The sequence below is a fragment of the Lissotriton helveticus genome, chromosome 8, assembly GCF_964261635.1.
Source record: "Lissotriton helveticus chromosome 8, aLisHel1.1, whole genome shotgun sequence".
In the NCBI taxonomy this organism is placed as follows: domain Eukaryota; kingdom Metazoa; phylum Chordata; class Amphibia; order Caudata; family Salamandridae; genus Lissotriton; species Lissotriton helveticus.
The window spans coordinates 251,911,770-251,929,106 of NC_136069.1; the positions used below are offsets into that span (position 1 = coordinate 251,911,770).

At 44.1% G+C, this 17,337-nt stretch overlaps 1 protein-coding gene across 5 annotated transcripts in view; it reads left to right on the top strand.

Annotated features, from left to right (window-relative positions):
- The window catches only part of YAP1 (Yes1 associated transcriptional regulator), a 202,615-nt gene that overhangs the window by 62,889 nt on the left and 122,389 nt on the right, over positions 1 to 17,337 (top strand). The gene's annotated exons all lie outside the window — the stretch shown is intronic.

The window sequence follows — 17,337 nt, forward strand, 5'->3', positions numbered from 1 at the left end:
CCGCGAGCGTAGGTGGTCAAGCGGGTCAACAAGAGTGTCCAGGGGGGGTAATAGAAACACGGGAAACCCCTCTGTGTCAGGATTAATGGGAGTCCGGCCGCAGAGCCGAGACGCTAGGCGACCTCCGCCATCGGCGTCCAAGCCACGCCCCGAAGCCAAGCAAACTCATGAGTGAGTTAAAAAAAAAAACCTTGAATAAATCTAAATCATCTCGGAAAGATAAACCTCACGGAGGTTCACCACCTCCGGAGTCCTCTGACAGGTGGCATGATTTTTGTGATCCCTCTAAATTCAAGACTCCAGAAAGAAATAAGGTTCCCGATACACGTTCTACTTGTTCCTTTCAGGAATTGTCGGACCAATGATCATCTGATGTAAAGATAAAGGAGTACATGCCCCCTCCATATATAGACCCTTTTCAGAAAAAGAAAGTTGCAGCTATAACTTCTAAATATGCCACAGACAGTGAGAACCCTCTTCCTGAGCAGGAGCTGGGCAGTGACTCTCCTAGACAGCATGGCAGAAGTCGCCATAGTGCACCAGAATCGCCAGCAGTTTCTGGTAGCAAGAGCAATTGATAACTTTGTTAGAGTTGAAACCCCAGATAGCTGCCTTGCCCCTCCTGAGAGATTATACAACATAGGCATTCAAATTGAGGGTGACGTACAACACAGCATTGAAGCAATATTGTGGTAAAATGTAACTTTGTGGTAAAATGTAACTTTGTCCTAAGACATTCTGATGATGGAAATCAATGGCACCCCACAGTTTATACAAGCATCCCACCTGGGAGAGGATGTTATACTTCCTTTTCCCTGAATGAGTCAAACAAGCGTATGCGGTAGAATGGGCTCTTGCACTGGCCCCTGTGCTCTATCCCAATCATGTCGGCTGGGATAAAGACTCTCTTTATCACGTTATACCCTTAAGGTCCAACCCGCAAGTACAACCACAGTACCCTATAAAACGGGATGCAAAAGCACCTGTTAGAGAAATATTTTCCCAATTGGACTACCGGGGAGTAATTGAACCCTGTATCTCTCAGATGAATAATCCTCTTTTTCCTATTTCGAAACTGGATCATTCTTACCGCATAGTCTTAGACTACAGACATTTAAATAGTCATACACACACATTTGCAGTGCAAAACACACACAGTACGTTACCAGTCAATAACCTAGACCGTAAAAAATACAAAACCACTTTGGATATATCCAGTGGTTTCTTTAGCCACAATCTCGCGCTTGAAAGCAAAGATAGGACAGCATTCTGAGCCCTAGGCTTTCAAATTAGATACAAAAGGCTCTCTGGTTATAAAAATAGCCCAGGACTGTTTGCTGCACGCATAATGTCAATAATTCACGATCTTGACCCAGACACATACATTTGTTCTGGGAAGTGTGATCATAAACAACCACCAACCATTTTGTAATTTAAGAAATCAAATACAGCTTTTCTGAGTGTCCTTTTCCTATGGTAGGAACTTACACATGCCCCTCATTTTTTTGGGTAGAAGTGTGCACAATGGCAACTTCAAAATACTTTGAAGAAATGACAGTCCCTGCTAGGAATTGTTAATGTTGTCAGAACATACATACATACCAGATTATGCACATCGCATCAAACCACTTTATGAATTAATAGCACCTGATTTTTCCACTACACGTTGGACAACAGAATACACTGATTCACTCGGATCACTACAATCTGACTTACTTGCTACACGTCACTTACATACATGTGTAAATACCACGAACCTAGTCATCTGGATTTTACCGGGTGAAACTGGATTTACTTATAGCACCTTTAATGAAGGTGAAACTGTGGCAATAGCATATACATCTTATTTATAGTCCAGTGCGGAAATGCGTTTATCTTCCACTGAAAAGATACTTGCTGCCGTGCAGATGGCGATCCGTAAAAAACGGCCACGTGCACAGGCGGAAACGCATTATCGTCTTTACTCCCGTGCCAGCCTTTTGAGGCGGTCACCAAAGCTGGCGCTCCGTACGCTAAAGCCCTCCATCCTCGATGGATAGAGTGGGCAACATCATTAATAGCTGTAGATGTAGACTTTGTTTTACGACACGTCTTTGCAGACACAAGAATTCTTACAGTATGAGCATGTATATCCCATGCCAAGCTCTGTGTTACCTCTTGAACTGTATACATTTATCATGTACACTGATGGTTCACCCCAACCAGCTATAGGTTTAAAATAGCAATATTCAGCAGCTTGCACTACTGTTGTTGGGGTAAAGTTGGACAGCAACTTCCAACCTCAGAAAACTCGCACCCAGTACTTCGGTGACTGTACTGCTCAGTTGGCTGAATCGAAGGCTTTACTTGCACTTGAACATACGAATCCTGAATTCCCCACACTTATTGGGTGGGATTTGGATTACTGTGTACAGTCCTTTAATGATGATCTACATTACTGGCAACAGAATGGATACAAAGACTCCAAGGTAGCACATTCAAGCATAAGACTCTTTGGGTTAAAGTGGCAGACCTCACAGACTGGTTGCTACTGGCTCATGTAATGCATACATTGAGTCATCAATGTGTGGGAGCACCTGTTGTAGGCAATTCTTTGACTGAGAAGTGGCCAAATCTGCAGTCATGATGGCTACTGTTGCTGCAATTTCTTGTTCTAAAACAAGAACAGATAGTGATATCTTGGCTGGTATTAATGAAAAAAAAGACAGTACCTCTTTGTCTTAATGATTTCTTTCGAAATATCACTTAAGTGACCAGAGCATACCTTTTGTTACTATTCCAGGAGTTTTCAATCATCGTTTGATCCCCAACCAAGACTGCAGACTAGCTTTAATAATAGCTGCAGATTAAGGTGTTGCCTCTGCACATGCAGGTGTGGCAGCCACAATTTCCTAGCTACAGCAACGTTATTAGTGGCACGGCTTCTATCAGCAGGCCAAAAAATATGTCCTGTCTTGCAACATATATCACCAATTTAAAGCTTCCACTCTAGCTCGTCCACCCCAGACACTTGTTGATTTTCCAATAAGCCTTTCGGGATTATTTATTCGGACCACTGTGGTCCTCTTTTTTTTTTTTTTTTTTTTTTTCCAATACTGCATTTAATTTTATTTTAGTTGCAGTTGATTTTTGCTCCTGGTTCCTCTGGGTTTGGCCACAGCATTCGGCTGACGATTGAACTGTTATTAAAGACATGCAAGTCTTTATCAGAACACATGCATGCAGCGCACGCCACTCGAACCAGGGCACCGCTTTCGCGTCTAAAGCAGACCGGGATTCTATTGCATCCCTGGATGTACACATAAATTATTCTTCTCCATACCGGCCCCTGGGCAATTCTGTTGTGGAGAGGATAAACCACAACTTAAAGCAGACCTTAACACCTAAAGTATTAGGCATAGGGCATAGTTGGATCCACCACCTATATGGAGTTCAACGAGCACGTAATGACCTCCCTAAAAGCTCTCTGGGTGCGCCGACCCTGTACGAAGTGTGTTTTGGCATCAAGATGTACACTCCATGGTCCAGACATTGTGGCAGCAACATTTGAACATGTCTCCCTCTGCGAGCATAGTGGAGAAACCCCAACCTTCCAAAAGGATTCCAAAGCTTGGGGATCTCGTTCGAGAGAAGGTCACTGTCAAAAAGGAGTTTGGCCCGTCATACCAGGCACTGGTGCTTGCCCTTGGCATCCAGGGAACAAGAACTGTCACCTCTACCTGGTTCTGAAGACAATCATTTTGTCTCCATTGAGCATGTCAAATTACAACATGTGGCCGATTCTAAGCAGTACACCATGAGGAATCTTCACTAGCGTACAAAACATTTCTCTGCAGTCAGTGAGCACCACTGAAGCGGTTTATCCCCAGCTTGAGGGGTGGGGCAGTGAATTTACTCCAATGAATTCCTGTGTCTGCAACCAGCACCACGACTGAAGTGAGCATGGCCGTCACTACTGCGTATTCTGCAGCCGACGTTGTTTATACCAATCCACCTCTGATGAATCCACCTCTTCTGGATTTTTCGAGTCTTGTTACAGAACCTGAGCCACTAGTTTATCAACTTCTGGCATTATATTGATGGGGATGATTTTTTTCTGACAGTTCTTCTGTTTTAGACACTCCTCTTGCACAGATATGTGTTTTCTTTTCATGGCTGAAACACACTTATTTGGTCCTGGCTTGGATATATATTTGGATAACACTTTCTTTGGTTTTTCTATACAGATGGTTTGGATTTGTGACAGTTTTGTTCCTGCTGATTAATGACCACTACCTTCCAGAACATTCTGCCAACGGGGTATTGGCCCCCCCACTCTTCTTCCCATAAACTAAAAAGAGACTTGTCCCTTGTGAAAATTTCAGCCATTCCAGTAACTGATGGGTTAAAGTTCCTTTCGACATATTTGGTCCAATGAAGATCCTGCAGATACCATAAGTTAAACGTTTCTATGGGGGATGTAATAGTGCTTTGCTTACATTCAGGTGATTGGGATATTGAAACTGTAAACTCCATGCTGTCAGATCTGGAATATTATATGGTTTTCGAATCGGAGAATTCGTACCTTAATTCCGCTAATTATGCGGACCTGTTGAGTTATCACCGTTAAGGCCATGTATTTTCTACATCGAGCCAGTCTTCAACGTGCACTTTTTAACTACACACAATGGGAACATTGGTCGACTCCCCCACCCCCCCAAGTGAGTTTCAAAACATACAAAGATAAACTCACATAATTTTCAGTATATGACAGCTCAGATCAATTATCATATTTCAAATTGGTTCCTATAACTCCAAAGAAATATATGCTTGCACAAACTAAGCTCATATATACAGTTTTTTCGTTACCAAATTACCTCTTAAAGACTATGATTATTGGAAGGACACAATTGAACTGAAATTGATTTGGGGAACCAACCCGTTGGCAAATTGAGGGGACAGAAACCTTGTTTCAAGCATGTCTAATAACACAAATGATCTTCCTGAACGACACCGTCCAAAAGACTACATTTATGGGACTGGGTAAAAGTAACAAAATGAATGCCTTTGATATTGCATCCATTGCCTGCTTCCATAATTGGCAAAGTTTGACAAATTACGCTGAAGAACAACTCCATAGTATGGCGCAGAATGGTACATTTACCTCCGCACGTACTTTCCTCACGGGTGGTTACAGTGGCCAGTAGACACAAATGGTTGTCACACCTGTTTTCTTAATTCCATACCGGGGTTTAAAACAAGCCGACCTGACCCCCGATATTCCTACTCACAACATTTGGGTATTGTTACCACCTATTCAGTCAGGAAATTGTGTCCACAATGGTTGGAACATTCCATGCTGTCTACCGTGAAACATCTTTCCCTCCTAACCAAAGACATTGATTTATCTGATTTTTTTGTATTTTTTTTATAGGACCTAGGGCCCCACGTTCTTAAAGATTTATGTATGCTACCTATATTGAAATTTGAAAATTATCGCAAATGCAAGCTGACGCACGTTTAAGACAAATTGATCAAGATAATTTTGATACAATTCTTTCTGTCATTGATAATAGTATTAATTCGCTGTCTTCTTGCATTGATAATTTGAATAACAAGTCATCTGTTCTTGATATAATGCAAAGTGACATGTTGACATTGTATCACGGGCAATATCAACTTAGATCTATCATGCAGTTAACTGGGCACTTCAAACACTACATTTTGGCAAAATAGTTCATCTTATTTTAAATGCTTCAAAATGTGCCGACCTGGCACATTTCTTTTAAGGTTGTAGGCACTGGCCTGCCTGGTCAGTTCCTTCCTAACTATCTTTGGAATAATACCAGCTTTTATTCATTCACTTATTTCTAGTGTGTTTGGAGGTTTCCCGCTACAGTTATATCTAATTTGCGGCATTTTGGTCTTATTTTTGCTTCTCCGCAATGGATGTTCCGTTTGCAAGCCCACTGGAATTAACACTCGCCAGCTGAGTCGTGAGCATATGCTTTGCAACTTTGGGATCTTACTACTTCAAGAATTTGACCTTGATTGGTCGTTAACATTTCGACCTGTCTGCTTTACCTGCGTGTTAGCAGTGTTTCACTACCTTTGGTGCCAATATGAATGGGCACTGGATATTTGCCTGGCTTTGCAGTTGCCTACTCACAAGGACATTGAACTGCTGATGAGTCATTTATCTACCCATTTTAAGAGTTGTCCTTGGGTCTGTGGCTTCTTCACAATGCAAGGTATAAGCTACTCCTTTCAGGGGAAATGTGTGCATGGGCACATGGATTACTAAATACTGGCTCTGATAACATGAACATCAGTTGCCCAGCCACTTTCTTGGCTTCGGTTGAGACCAAGGATCATGTCTCTTCTCTGGAATTTGTGAACTGGGCTGTCAATCAATCGTCTTCTGCAGAGACGTAATCCTTTTTGGATTTTCTGGCCTTTGAATTTGTGAATGACATCATGGATACCTCCGACACGAGCGGGGTGGGGCCAGGCCATCCTAATCGACAGCAGCAGGGAGGAAGAGAGATGGGCACTGCTGCAAGTGTGTATGCCTGTGTGGCTGGTCCTCTTAGGACGCCAAACCGACATGCGTATATAGATCTCTACATCCGAGCTGGGCTGCCGAGTGGGCTCACAGAGCATGACTGAGCGTCAAACCAGAATGGTATTAACAGCATGAGAGCAGTGTCTGGATTGGTGTAGGGAGTCTGGGAACCTGTGCATGGAGTGCATAGCATTGAGAGGAGCAGAGGAACAGGAACGCACTGAAGCAGTGGTTGCCATGTAATTGCTATTTTATTTTTTCTCTCTTCTTTTTCTCCCCTGTACTGACACCCCCCACTCTTTTATTTCAAAGCAACACTGTTTGCCTCTACTATTACGAGATTTGTTCTAATGTGGCTCTGCAAACTAGGACAAGTACAACACCTTCAGAGCTTGACTATAGCAATGGCGAGCAGTCACAAACTTGGCTTCTCTGGAAGTTTAGTGTGGGCTACAACAGTATCGGAGCTCAACAGACACCCACCGAAGCAATAGCGTGTTTGTCCATCCCAGTGCATCTTTTGGTAGAAGGAAAAGAAGTTCATTGCTCAGTAAGACGCAATACGATGCATTAACACGAAGTATATCAAATGCAGGTGTGAGATTAATACAGCTGGGAAGGCCCTCACCCCCTTCAAACTATACACCCTTCTGCCCTGCTCATATACGTGTCTTACAGGTGTAGTTAGCAGTGCAGGTGTGCAGTCCTTCCCCTTTTCAGTTTTGTTTGTGTGTAGTGCTAAATTTGTGTTAAATTTTTCACGTGCTCTGGGCTGTGCTAGGTCACAGGTCCTCATCCTGTTATCACTCCATGTTCATTTGAGGTTTGCCGGTTGTGGTAGTCACCCAGCTGCCCCTCTTGTTTTGGGCATGGGCAAGCTGGATGGCCATGTTCTGGAGGCCGCAACAGCACTCTTCTGGGTTTGACTGTGTCTGCAGCAGGCCTTCCCTGTGGTTGAGGCGCACCTCCTCTCACTGGACCTCTGAATCATTGTGAAAGTTGCTTGGCCTCCTTCGGGTAAGGTGGTGATGCAATCCTCATTCTAGACGCCAGGACTCAGGGCGGTGTGTTGTCCGCCATGGTAGGGTCCAATTGGGCAAACTAATAGTGCCACAGGCAATCAGTGCTTGAGCACACGTAGACTGAGTGTCTTGAGGGCAGCATTGCTCATGTGGCACAGCATGATGAGTGCAATGGTCGTGGTGACAACAGTTACTTTGGGCACATTAACCAGAACCACAAGTAAATGCCAATCCCTTCTTTGGCACTGTAAGGCCACAAAGACCCATTCAGGCTAGTTTCTTGGCTGTGATGGTAGGGATGTTGAAGGCAGATGCTCAGGCACACTACTGCTGTGATACAGAGCGGCCAGTTCAGATTCAGGTACACACCAGTCATGCCCTTCTGGAGTCTTTGGTGTACAGATCGCAGCACCTGGTTCAACACAAACAGCTTGTCCTGCTGCGCCATATTGCTCCTTCCCTTTTTGTTTAGGCTGGACTGTCCAAGTATCCAGGACAAGGAAAGCAGTTATTCCGCCAGGTGATGCCTCCTCCCCTCTGGGAAGCTGGCCGTGAGGCAGACATCCTCTCTGGGGGTGCCAGGATTCCTCTGGGTACTCTGTGGCGCACCCCGCTCCTTAGTTATAGAGAACCTGGGACTGAAACAATAAGTGGGTCTGCAGCTCCCACTCATATACAGGTACAGAAGGAAGGGAACATGCATTCTCTTCACTTTCAGAACTAGTTTGCATCTGTTTACTTTCCATGTGTCCTTCTTAGGTTGACTTTCATACTTTGCTTTTGTCTTGAGTGATGTTGCTCACAACAGGGTCATGTCCAAGCTGGGGCACCACAACCAAGGCAACAAAGAGGTGTGAGCAGTCTACACCTGACTATCATAGCGCCACCTGAACGTGATCTGGAAGAGTGAAAAAATGCTGGCTTTTTTCATGACAACAGGAACTGCAGTCTTGCCCTTTTTCTTCTAAATTGCAGTTTCCAGAAAGCCCTCTGAATCAAAGGAGCCTTTCTCATCTTTGCAGTGATGGGTAAATATCAACGTGTATTGTTTTATGGATTTTAGCCTTGAAATACTTTTGCATTAGATACCGATGTAGTGTTTGGAAGGGACGCCTACAAACCCCACCCCCAGATACATAATCAGTAGCCATTCGTGATCCCATTTTAGGAGTCAGAAAATCTGTTCTGTCTCTCTATAAATGGATTAGTACATAAGCATAAGCATTGTGTTGGTCTCAAACATCGAATTAGAGCATTTGTCACCCTTTGTTTACTTAGGACATCTGGCCGTAGGTTCTCTGCCTCTAGTCTCAAGAATGTCAGCAATGCAGTTCCACTTTCTGGGCAAGTAACCTCACCTCCATCTTGTTACACAGGAAAAAGTCAGGGATTCTAAATGGATCCACCAGGCCTTTGCCGTTCTGAATGACTCTTACCATCATAAAATGTGTAACTCATTCATCACATAGCACATACATACATAAAGGTATCTCAGTACTAAAGTTCATTCCCTAGCAGCTTACATTTACATGAAAGGGGCAGTAGGCTTCCACTCTCTTGACTCATATAAAAAGGTCCAGTCACACTATGGCCATTACAAAATATGTTGCGCGTCCACCACCACGATACACGCATGAACTCACTACATGTCCACTGATCCGCTCTCAATATTGAGTGGCGTGCCACTCCAGGTACAGAACACGCCCAGGGTCAGATTCTTGACAAAGAAAGGCCAGGTCCTCTGCGAACGTGCTGGATAAGCCTGAACCTAAAATCCAAAAACCTGGATACCTGATAGATGCATTTGGACATGCACACCTCTACACCAGGGGACATTCCCATCTCAGCAAGGGGTACATATTGGGTAATTCTTACTTTTTTCTTGGTCTGCCTCTACTCATGTGAAGTGTTTTGTTTACTTCCTGCATGAAACCTTTGTGGCTGCCTCATTTTTCAGCTTGGCCCTTCACTTAATCTCTTAATCTCATAGTGCCATTTACCCACACCACATCGCCACACAACTGTGCTTGCCTGTCCCCACCATCTCTCATCTTGTTCCTGCTTGTTCGGCGCCCGCTGTGCCATCCCACCTATCGCTGCTTATAAGGTAAATAGATCCCTAGCGACTGTTTGTTCCCTACTGCCATGGCCTTCTCCTGCCCGCTTCTGGGGATAGGAAACCGCTACAAATCTCAGCGACGTCATTGCCGCTCTGGCCGCTGAGACGAGGGCTTCACTGTTGCCCCTTGAAGGTATTTAAAGAGTGAGTGCTTTTAAAGAGAGTTTTCAAATATTTTTTTTATAAAAGGTTTGATTCTGTTTCGCATTTGCAAGGAAGGAGTTTTTGAAAGTGCAAGCAGTTAATGTTGTTGTTGGAGGCACTGCTGTCCCATGGATTCCACGTTATTTTAAACGACGCTTTGTTTCTTAGCCTGCCAATGTTGTTTTATCAAGAGTAGAGTGTTGTTTTGAAGCGCCTGTGAGTTGTTGCAACGGTGCTCTTGGGGGCGTGGTCGGTATCAAGCTCTTGATCACACACCAGCGTGAGCCACAGGGGGTGGCAAAACACACAAGTAAAAAATATTTCCATTAAAACACAAATAACTGAAAAAAACACTTATTTTTTTTAATGCGAGACCTATTGCATTGGAAATGCTTGAGTATATGCTCACAAGAGATTGCACGTAGTGTGCTGGGGCTTCTATTAGATATTTACATCAATGCATTTTTATTACCTTGTTTTGATCTTAGTCCCCTTAAGAGGCCACGGAAACCTCAAATGACATTTGATGCACCGAACATTATTTTATTCTTATTGTAAATATCAACCTTATAGAACTATTAAACATTAGTAGATCTAGTAAAGTTTTTTTATGCCATAAAGAATCTACACTGTGGGAATGACCTAACGGGCACCACCTTACGTGTCTTTGTGAATGAAATGTTTTACTAAAGGAAAGCTCTAATTTACTGGTGAAGCTAGATCGAACTCGGAGCATGTGCACAAGTCGTAATTAAATTGGTCTCGACTCTCTCTGCCACGATCGTTTTTTTAAGCTTTGTTGTTTTACTACTGCCCTCTGTTCTTCCGCCCCAATATCCATTTCAAAGAGCTTGGGGCTTCAGGGAGAGCATTAATGTGCCTGAGACTGGAATGTGCTCACGAGTCTGGCAAACTCATCTGCGTGCACAAAAGCTAATTTGTTCACAGTGAGGCATTCTAAGTAAATGATTGAAAGATCTGTGTCTGTAGTGGTGCGCCGTGGAAGACAACGAAAAGGAAACATACTAGGTTGATAGGAAGAAAAAACAAACAAAACATCTGTCATGCGCCTACATGGGATAGTTGTATAGCTTTTAGCGTTTGTTTTGGAGAGGGCCATTAACTGTTTAGACCTGTATTGAACCTCTGATAAAACGCCATTTCTTAATTTGTACAAAACAATACCATGAAGTGTTGTTTTTCATTGCGAAGGAAGGGTATAAAAAGTGCATGAAAGCATCGATGACTTGAGATAAAATAAGTTTTGTAAACACAGATCCTCGAAGCTCATTTACATGTTAGTAAAAAAGAAAAGGGTTCTGATATTCCAAAGTCAGCTGGGCTATTCTTATGGGATGTGTGGATGTGTTATATTTTTAAGTTTTCGCGGCTAAACCGCTTTTAACTGTCTTTAGGTGCAAAAAACCTTTTGTGAACCTTTCCAGAACTTGCCTACATTTTGTTTAATGCTGCTATTTAGAGTACTAGAGTACTAGTAAGAGGAGGAGTGGGAGACTCAATAGACCCTCGGAGGCTTGGGCAATTAGTACATCAGCGTGTAAACGTGCCTACAAGGGATTATTTAGAGTACAGCAGCACAAGAAGAACGGGTGTTTGAAATGCAGAACATAACTCTTTCCTTGTTCTTTTTGCACAAGGGAGGAGCCTACCCTACACTGGGGCAAGAGGAAGGTCTTCCAGGACTAGGCCTGGGTATGTGGTGCAGATTTGATAGCTGAGCAGAATCTGGCCCTACTCACTCACTCTCTGGGAGCTAAAGGACTAGAAGTGCCAAGAAAATCTCCAGCGATGAGTCAAAGGGGGGGGCACGAGGCTTGACTGAATGAGATTGATTTAATGAAGCTATAACTGGATTTATAGTATTACCCAAGAGTGAGCACTAATTTTCTGTGCTTTCATTTTGGGAATTAACTGCATTGCAAGTTTGATAAATTAAAAGGGCGGAGTAATGACTGAAGCACGGGCCACCCATATTTGTTGTGGTCATAGTCAAGTGGGTAGCGCACATATTGAGTTGTGTGGGAGAGTAAAAGAAGGATGGTAGTGTGAAGGCTTGTGAGGTGTGTGCTGTGGATGTCAAGTTGTCAATTTAAAGGCACTTGTTTTTGCTGTAGGTTGGTTGGTTACATTGCTACTAGCAAGGATAGCCCTGCACTGAAAACGACCTACAATAAGTAAAGAGGTTATTCCTTAGTATCCTGCAGAATTGGAAAAGGGGAGGTCAAAGAAATTGGTGAAGAGGTAATTCTACAGGAGAGGATTTTTTTTTTTTTTAAAGGTCTTTTGGAAATGTATCTGTTGTGGTGAAATTGACAATGTGGACATTAAAATAATGTTTGACTTGTGTTTAGGGCTGAATATTCTCTCCACAGGTATCAAGAAAGCACTGTGATCTGTATATGCATTTGTCCGGGTGGCTGTTGGGGAGATATGTTTCAAGATGTTGAGTAACTTCCTTGCACTGATCGAATACAGTATGTTGAAGGTAAAATATAATTGGCTGTCAAAGGGGACTTTTTTTCAGAGGTAGGGTATTTCTTTGCATCAAACAAGTGGGGCGTGTATCTGGACTCCAATGCCAGCACATCATCCCCAAAAAGTGTGTTTGTGTCTGTGGCAAGCGTTGGATGGGTTTTAGGACTTACAAAGTTGCCATCTCACAATTTCCTGCAAACAATTAGGATGTCTCCGCATCTATGTACATAAGATTACGTTGAGAGGTTATGCGACTCCAGTGGCCAGAGTCATAAGTATACATTTGAATGTGCGGAAGGGGGTCATAGAGCCTGTGGAAGTACCGGAGGGTTGGCCCCTATTTTGGTGGCCCACATACCTAGTGGTGCTCTAAGCTTATGTTTAGAACAGAGAGGTTTGAATATGTAAGTGGTGTTGGGTAAATTCCCTTTGCCTGATCTGGTTGATGTGTTGACAACTGTGTTGGATGCTAGGATCTATACATGCTTGTACCCGGCGTAGGAGCATCGCCCCATTGCTCACTGAGCCGTTCAAACTGAAAAATTAAATAACGCAACATTATCATTTTATTTTACCAAACTGGCTCAGTTGGTTGGGGGACGGGTGGGGTTTGGTGGTTCAGAGCTGAAGGAGGAGTGATGGGGACTTTCTAAGTGTCCATGACAGTTTGGCCAGCATTCTTGGGTCAGCCAAACACACATGCTCACTTAGCTTGTTTCCACCCGGCTGTATTGCACAGCCTGGGTGGAGAACTTGCACAGACTCCCAGTCCGTGTCTGAACGCCGAAGCACGGCGCTCAAATCAATCACGGCGCTGCTGTTGCACAGTGTCCTGATAGGCTAGGGGATTCTGGGAGGCTTTGTGTTTCCTGCTGCCGGAGAAGAGGGTGTAGAAGAGGTGATAGCTGGCCAGGAAGCGATTATCTCTCTCGGATTTACTATTTCATGCAAACGAGCTTACATTAAGAAAGGAATTTGTTAAGGTTATCTATACTTTGGAAGCGCCCAACAACAAGGAGGAGGTGGTGTTTGTGTGTTTTTTTTGGTGTTTTTTTTTGGTATGTATGATATGTTATGATGATTGTATGGTGTGCAGGATTTGAGTGACAGATCTTCAGATGTTTAGCAGGAATCATCTGAAAACTTTCTTGAGGTGCTTGAGGGTGTAGAAGAAGTGGAGCTACTGATTTGACCTGGTTAGACATCGAGATAGGATTGTCGACCACAATCCCTATTTTCCCAGCTGAGTGTGACAGCTGGGTGTGAGTCCTAGTTCAGAATGCCACCAGGCCATGGACCAGAGAGAGAGGTCTTTTGCGAAGAGGACCACCTATGGCATGCCGAAGTTAAGCTTCAAACAGTTGGTATTTGTCTATTTTGTGACTTCGGACATGCAGTTGATGAAGTTTGGGTGATTGAGGTGTAGAGGGGAGAGGATGAGCTGGGTGTCATCAAAGTTAGAGATGATGGCAAGTTGTGAGAATCTGACAAATGGGGCCATGTAGACATCCGCTTGAAAGCAGTGGAAGAGTATTTGGCAAGGGCTGAATGTGCGAATCCTGTGAGGAAGGTGCTGATCCATCAGTGTATGAAGATACCAGTTTGATGGCATGTTTGACAAGCGAGTGAGTGTTCAGAAGAAGGCAGGTCCCGGTGGAATGTATGCTGTGCCTTGTGGTGTCTCACAAGGTTTGGTAGTGCGCTTGGGGTGATGAGATGGAGGGAGTCGGGCAGTGCGGGATTGGGAGGGAAAACCAGAGAATTAACAAGCACGACACAGGAGAATGCTCCTTCAGTGCAGATGGTGGAGGCCAAGGTGCAGTGCACGTATGGGCGTCTGGTGTTCATGGCATGGAGTGCTTTATCCAAGTAGCATTCAGGACTACGGTGGGATGGGTGACAGGCCGTGGGTCCTGGTACTAGGCATGGACAGGACGCAGATGGCAGTAGACTAACTTGCCTTCAGCATAACTGCCATTATGAATATTGGGGAGGTGGGAAGGAGATGAGGTAGTGGGTGTGGCTGGGAAGAACAGGAGTGGTCATTGGGAAATGCAGGAACAGCAAGTAAAAGTGTGCCACGAAAAGTTGAGACAGCAGAAGGAGGCAGAAGAAGTCAAAAAGAGGGGAAAAAGAAACGAAGAGGAGAAGAGAACTGAATACGAGTCTATGATGAGGGAAAGGAGGCAGGAGTGAGAAAATCAAAGCTGGGCAAAGTGCAATTGAGAGATAGGGACAGAGCAGTATGGGGAGCGGGCAGCAGGAGGCAAAAGAGGAGTAATTGGAAAGAGTGAGAAAACTGGACACAACTGCTCAAAAGGTGAAAAATGCAAAAGGAGCAAGAAAGGAAGAAGGTGAAAAATGAGCAAAAATGGAAAAAGATGAAAAGTGCAAAGAGCAAAAAAGGAAAAAGGTCAAAATTGGTTTAGGGTTGTGGGGTGTCTGAATTGGATGGAGGCTAGGGGTCTTCAGTACAGTGCTGCGGAGCAGGGTCCAGAAGGGTACTGGCTGTCAGGCAGGGCTAGACAGCGCCCCATAATCATGTAGATGTTTTCCCCTTTTTTCTACGTCTGGTCTAAGGCGACCCATAAGTTGTCTCTTGCGTGACGTTTTGTTACCTTACATTGGGCTCTGAGGCCACCCATTGCTTACAATTGGTTAGATCCATTGTCACTCATTTTCTTGCTTGCTTATTGGTCAACTTCTATAAGCTATCCTTATAATTATTGTGTTTGTCCCGCCCAGGAGCATGGATGCATTACTGTGTCCTTCCATTGCTTGCTTTTTCAGGTGCTACTTTTCTCTTTTTATGTAAACACTCTAAGAGTGTGTGTATGTTTTCCAAATGTCTCCCTCGTGTTCTTAGCCCTTTCTGCACCCACCCTCCATGTTCTGTGTGCATTCTTGTGGCCCACCCACCAACCCTCTGCCAGTTTGCTTGTTTATTTGCTTCCCCAACCCCAACTGCTTGAACCCTATATTGTGTTCTTAACCATACTCCAGCCGCCCACCCTCCATTGAGTGCTTGCCTGAACCTCACATGCCCACCCTCCATTGTGTTCTTGCCTCAACCTCCATTGTGTGCTTGCCTCAGCCCCACTCTTCATTGTGTGCTTGAACCTTCCATTGTGTGCTTGCCCCAACCCCACCCGCCCAACATCCATTGTCTCTGTGCTTGCCCCAGCCCATTCTTCCCTCCCTAAATGTTTTTTTATTGGGCGAATAAAAAAACCTCACCTGACTTGAAGGTATAAAATGATAACCAACTGAGGTGAAATGACAGTGCCTTTGTATAATGGAACAAAAGGGGGTGGTGATGGACGGAGCATCTGAATCAATCAAACACTCACACCCAGTCAAAAGATCTGGGTTTAATCCATCACCGTTCTTTAGCCCACTCTGCCACCCCAGTTCAGACATAGCCATAAGCAAATCAGTCTGACCCTGTGCCTCATGGGAACAGTCCAGCCCGAACTGCCAAGCCATGTCTTCCCTGGACCGGAAACAAGCTTCCGAGGACCGGTTTCTGGCATTCCAGCCGTCTTCAGCCCGGCTTGCTTGAATGTATAATGGAATGCAATGCCCTAGGGAAAACCACTGAACATAGTGGCTGAACAATATTGCCCACTGGTGCGGGACTGTTCATTAGTGATTGGCCCTTTGTAAGCTTTACTGAGTGCAGTGTGCTACAGCCCATATGGCAAGGTCTGAAAATTATGAAATGATCATTAAACATTCTGGGTTGCTACAAGATCACATGCCAATGCACAAAGGTTCTAGAAATAGGGTGTCACATGATGATGATATATATACCTTGTACACGTGGTGAACAAGTATAACAGCTGATTCTAAGATGGCATCCGATATTATGACCATGGCTACTTTGTAGCCGAAATACGTCGAGCCAAAAGGTTGCATTTTGGAATAAAATTAAACAAAATTAACTTTTGAAACAAAGACATGGGATGATGCCTCTTTTTTTATATGATGCACTGACGAGGATACCATGCTCTAGATGTAGATTAAGATTCGATGTGTTTAACCCCTTCCACGCTGATGACGAGCTGGGCTCGTCATCGGGTAGCCTCCTCGCACGCTGATGACGAACCCAGCTCGTCACGTAACATGCGCTTTGAAAAATCTCAGCGTACGGGCGGAATTCCGCCCGCACGCATGCGGTTAAGAAATAGTAAAAAAAATGTTAAATGCAAAGTTGAGAATGAGTTGACATAAAACAGAAAATTCCCTGAAATTCACCTGTTATTGTGTGAAATGCACACTAAAACCCCTGTCCCCGCTGTGTTGAATAATAAACTTGTCTACAAAGAAAGAAATGTGCAGGAGTATGAGCTATGGTGTACATTGTGTGTTGAACACCAAAAATGGTGTATTTCAGGGACTTTACGATTTTGTGTTCATTGAACACAACACACCTTTAACTGTTTTTCAGCGAACTTCGGGTATTTTCTTTTTGAAGGACTGCGTTTACCTGCCATGTGCCGCATTCTGTGCTTTACTCTTGACATAAATGACAAACTTGCACCTTATAACTGTCTGCTAAATTTTGTGTGGATTAATTAGATAGTGCTACATTTATCAACAAACCAACATGTGATAAGGCTAAAACTTGACTTTTAATCCCTCCACGCCCTACCCCCCGGCTGGACCTTAGTTGATTAAGCGAAGCTGGTGCCAGATGTGCAATGTGACTGCTCCATTCCTTCATGGCTTATCACAGCCTAACTCTACACTGTTTTCACTCAGTCATGTGGATTTTTAGATCGAGCCGGGGCAGCGCATGCGCTGCTCTGCGAGGCATGCTTTATTGAGTAGGAACTTGAAGCTCCGCCCACATTTTTCATTGGCTTGTCATTGTCCACTGTAAACTGTGGCTGTTCATTGGTCAAAAGGCTTAGTAGTCCCTCCTTAGTACCGCCTTGTCTCATTGTGTAACCTCCCATGGCGACACCCCCCGTTACCTGTGTTGTGGTCGGTAGGCTTTAATTACAGCC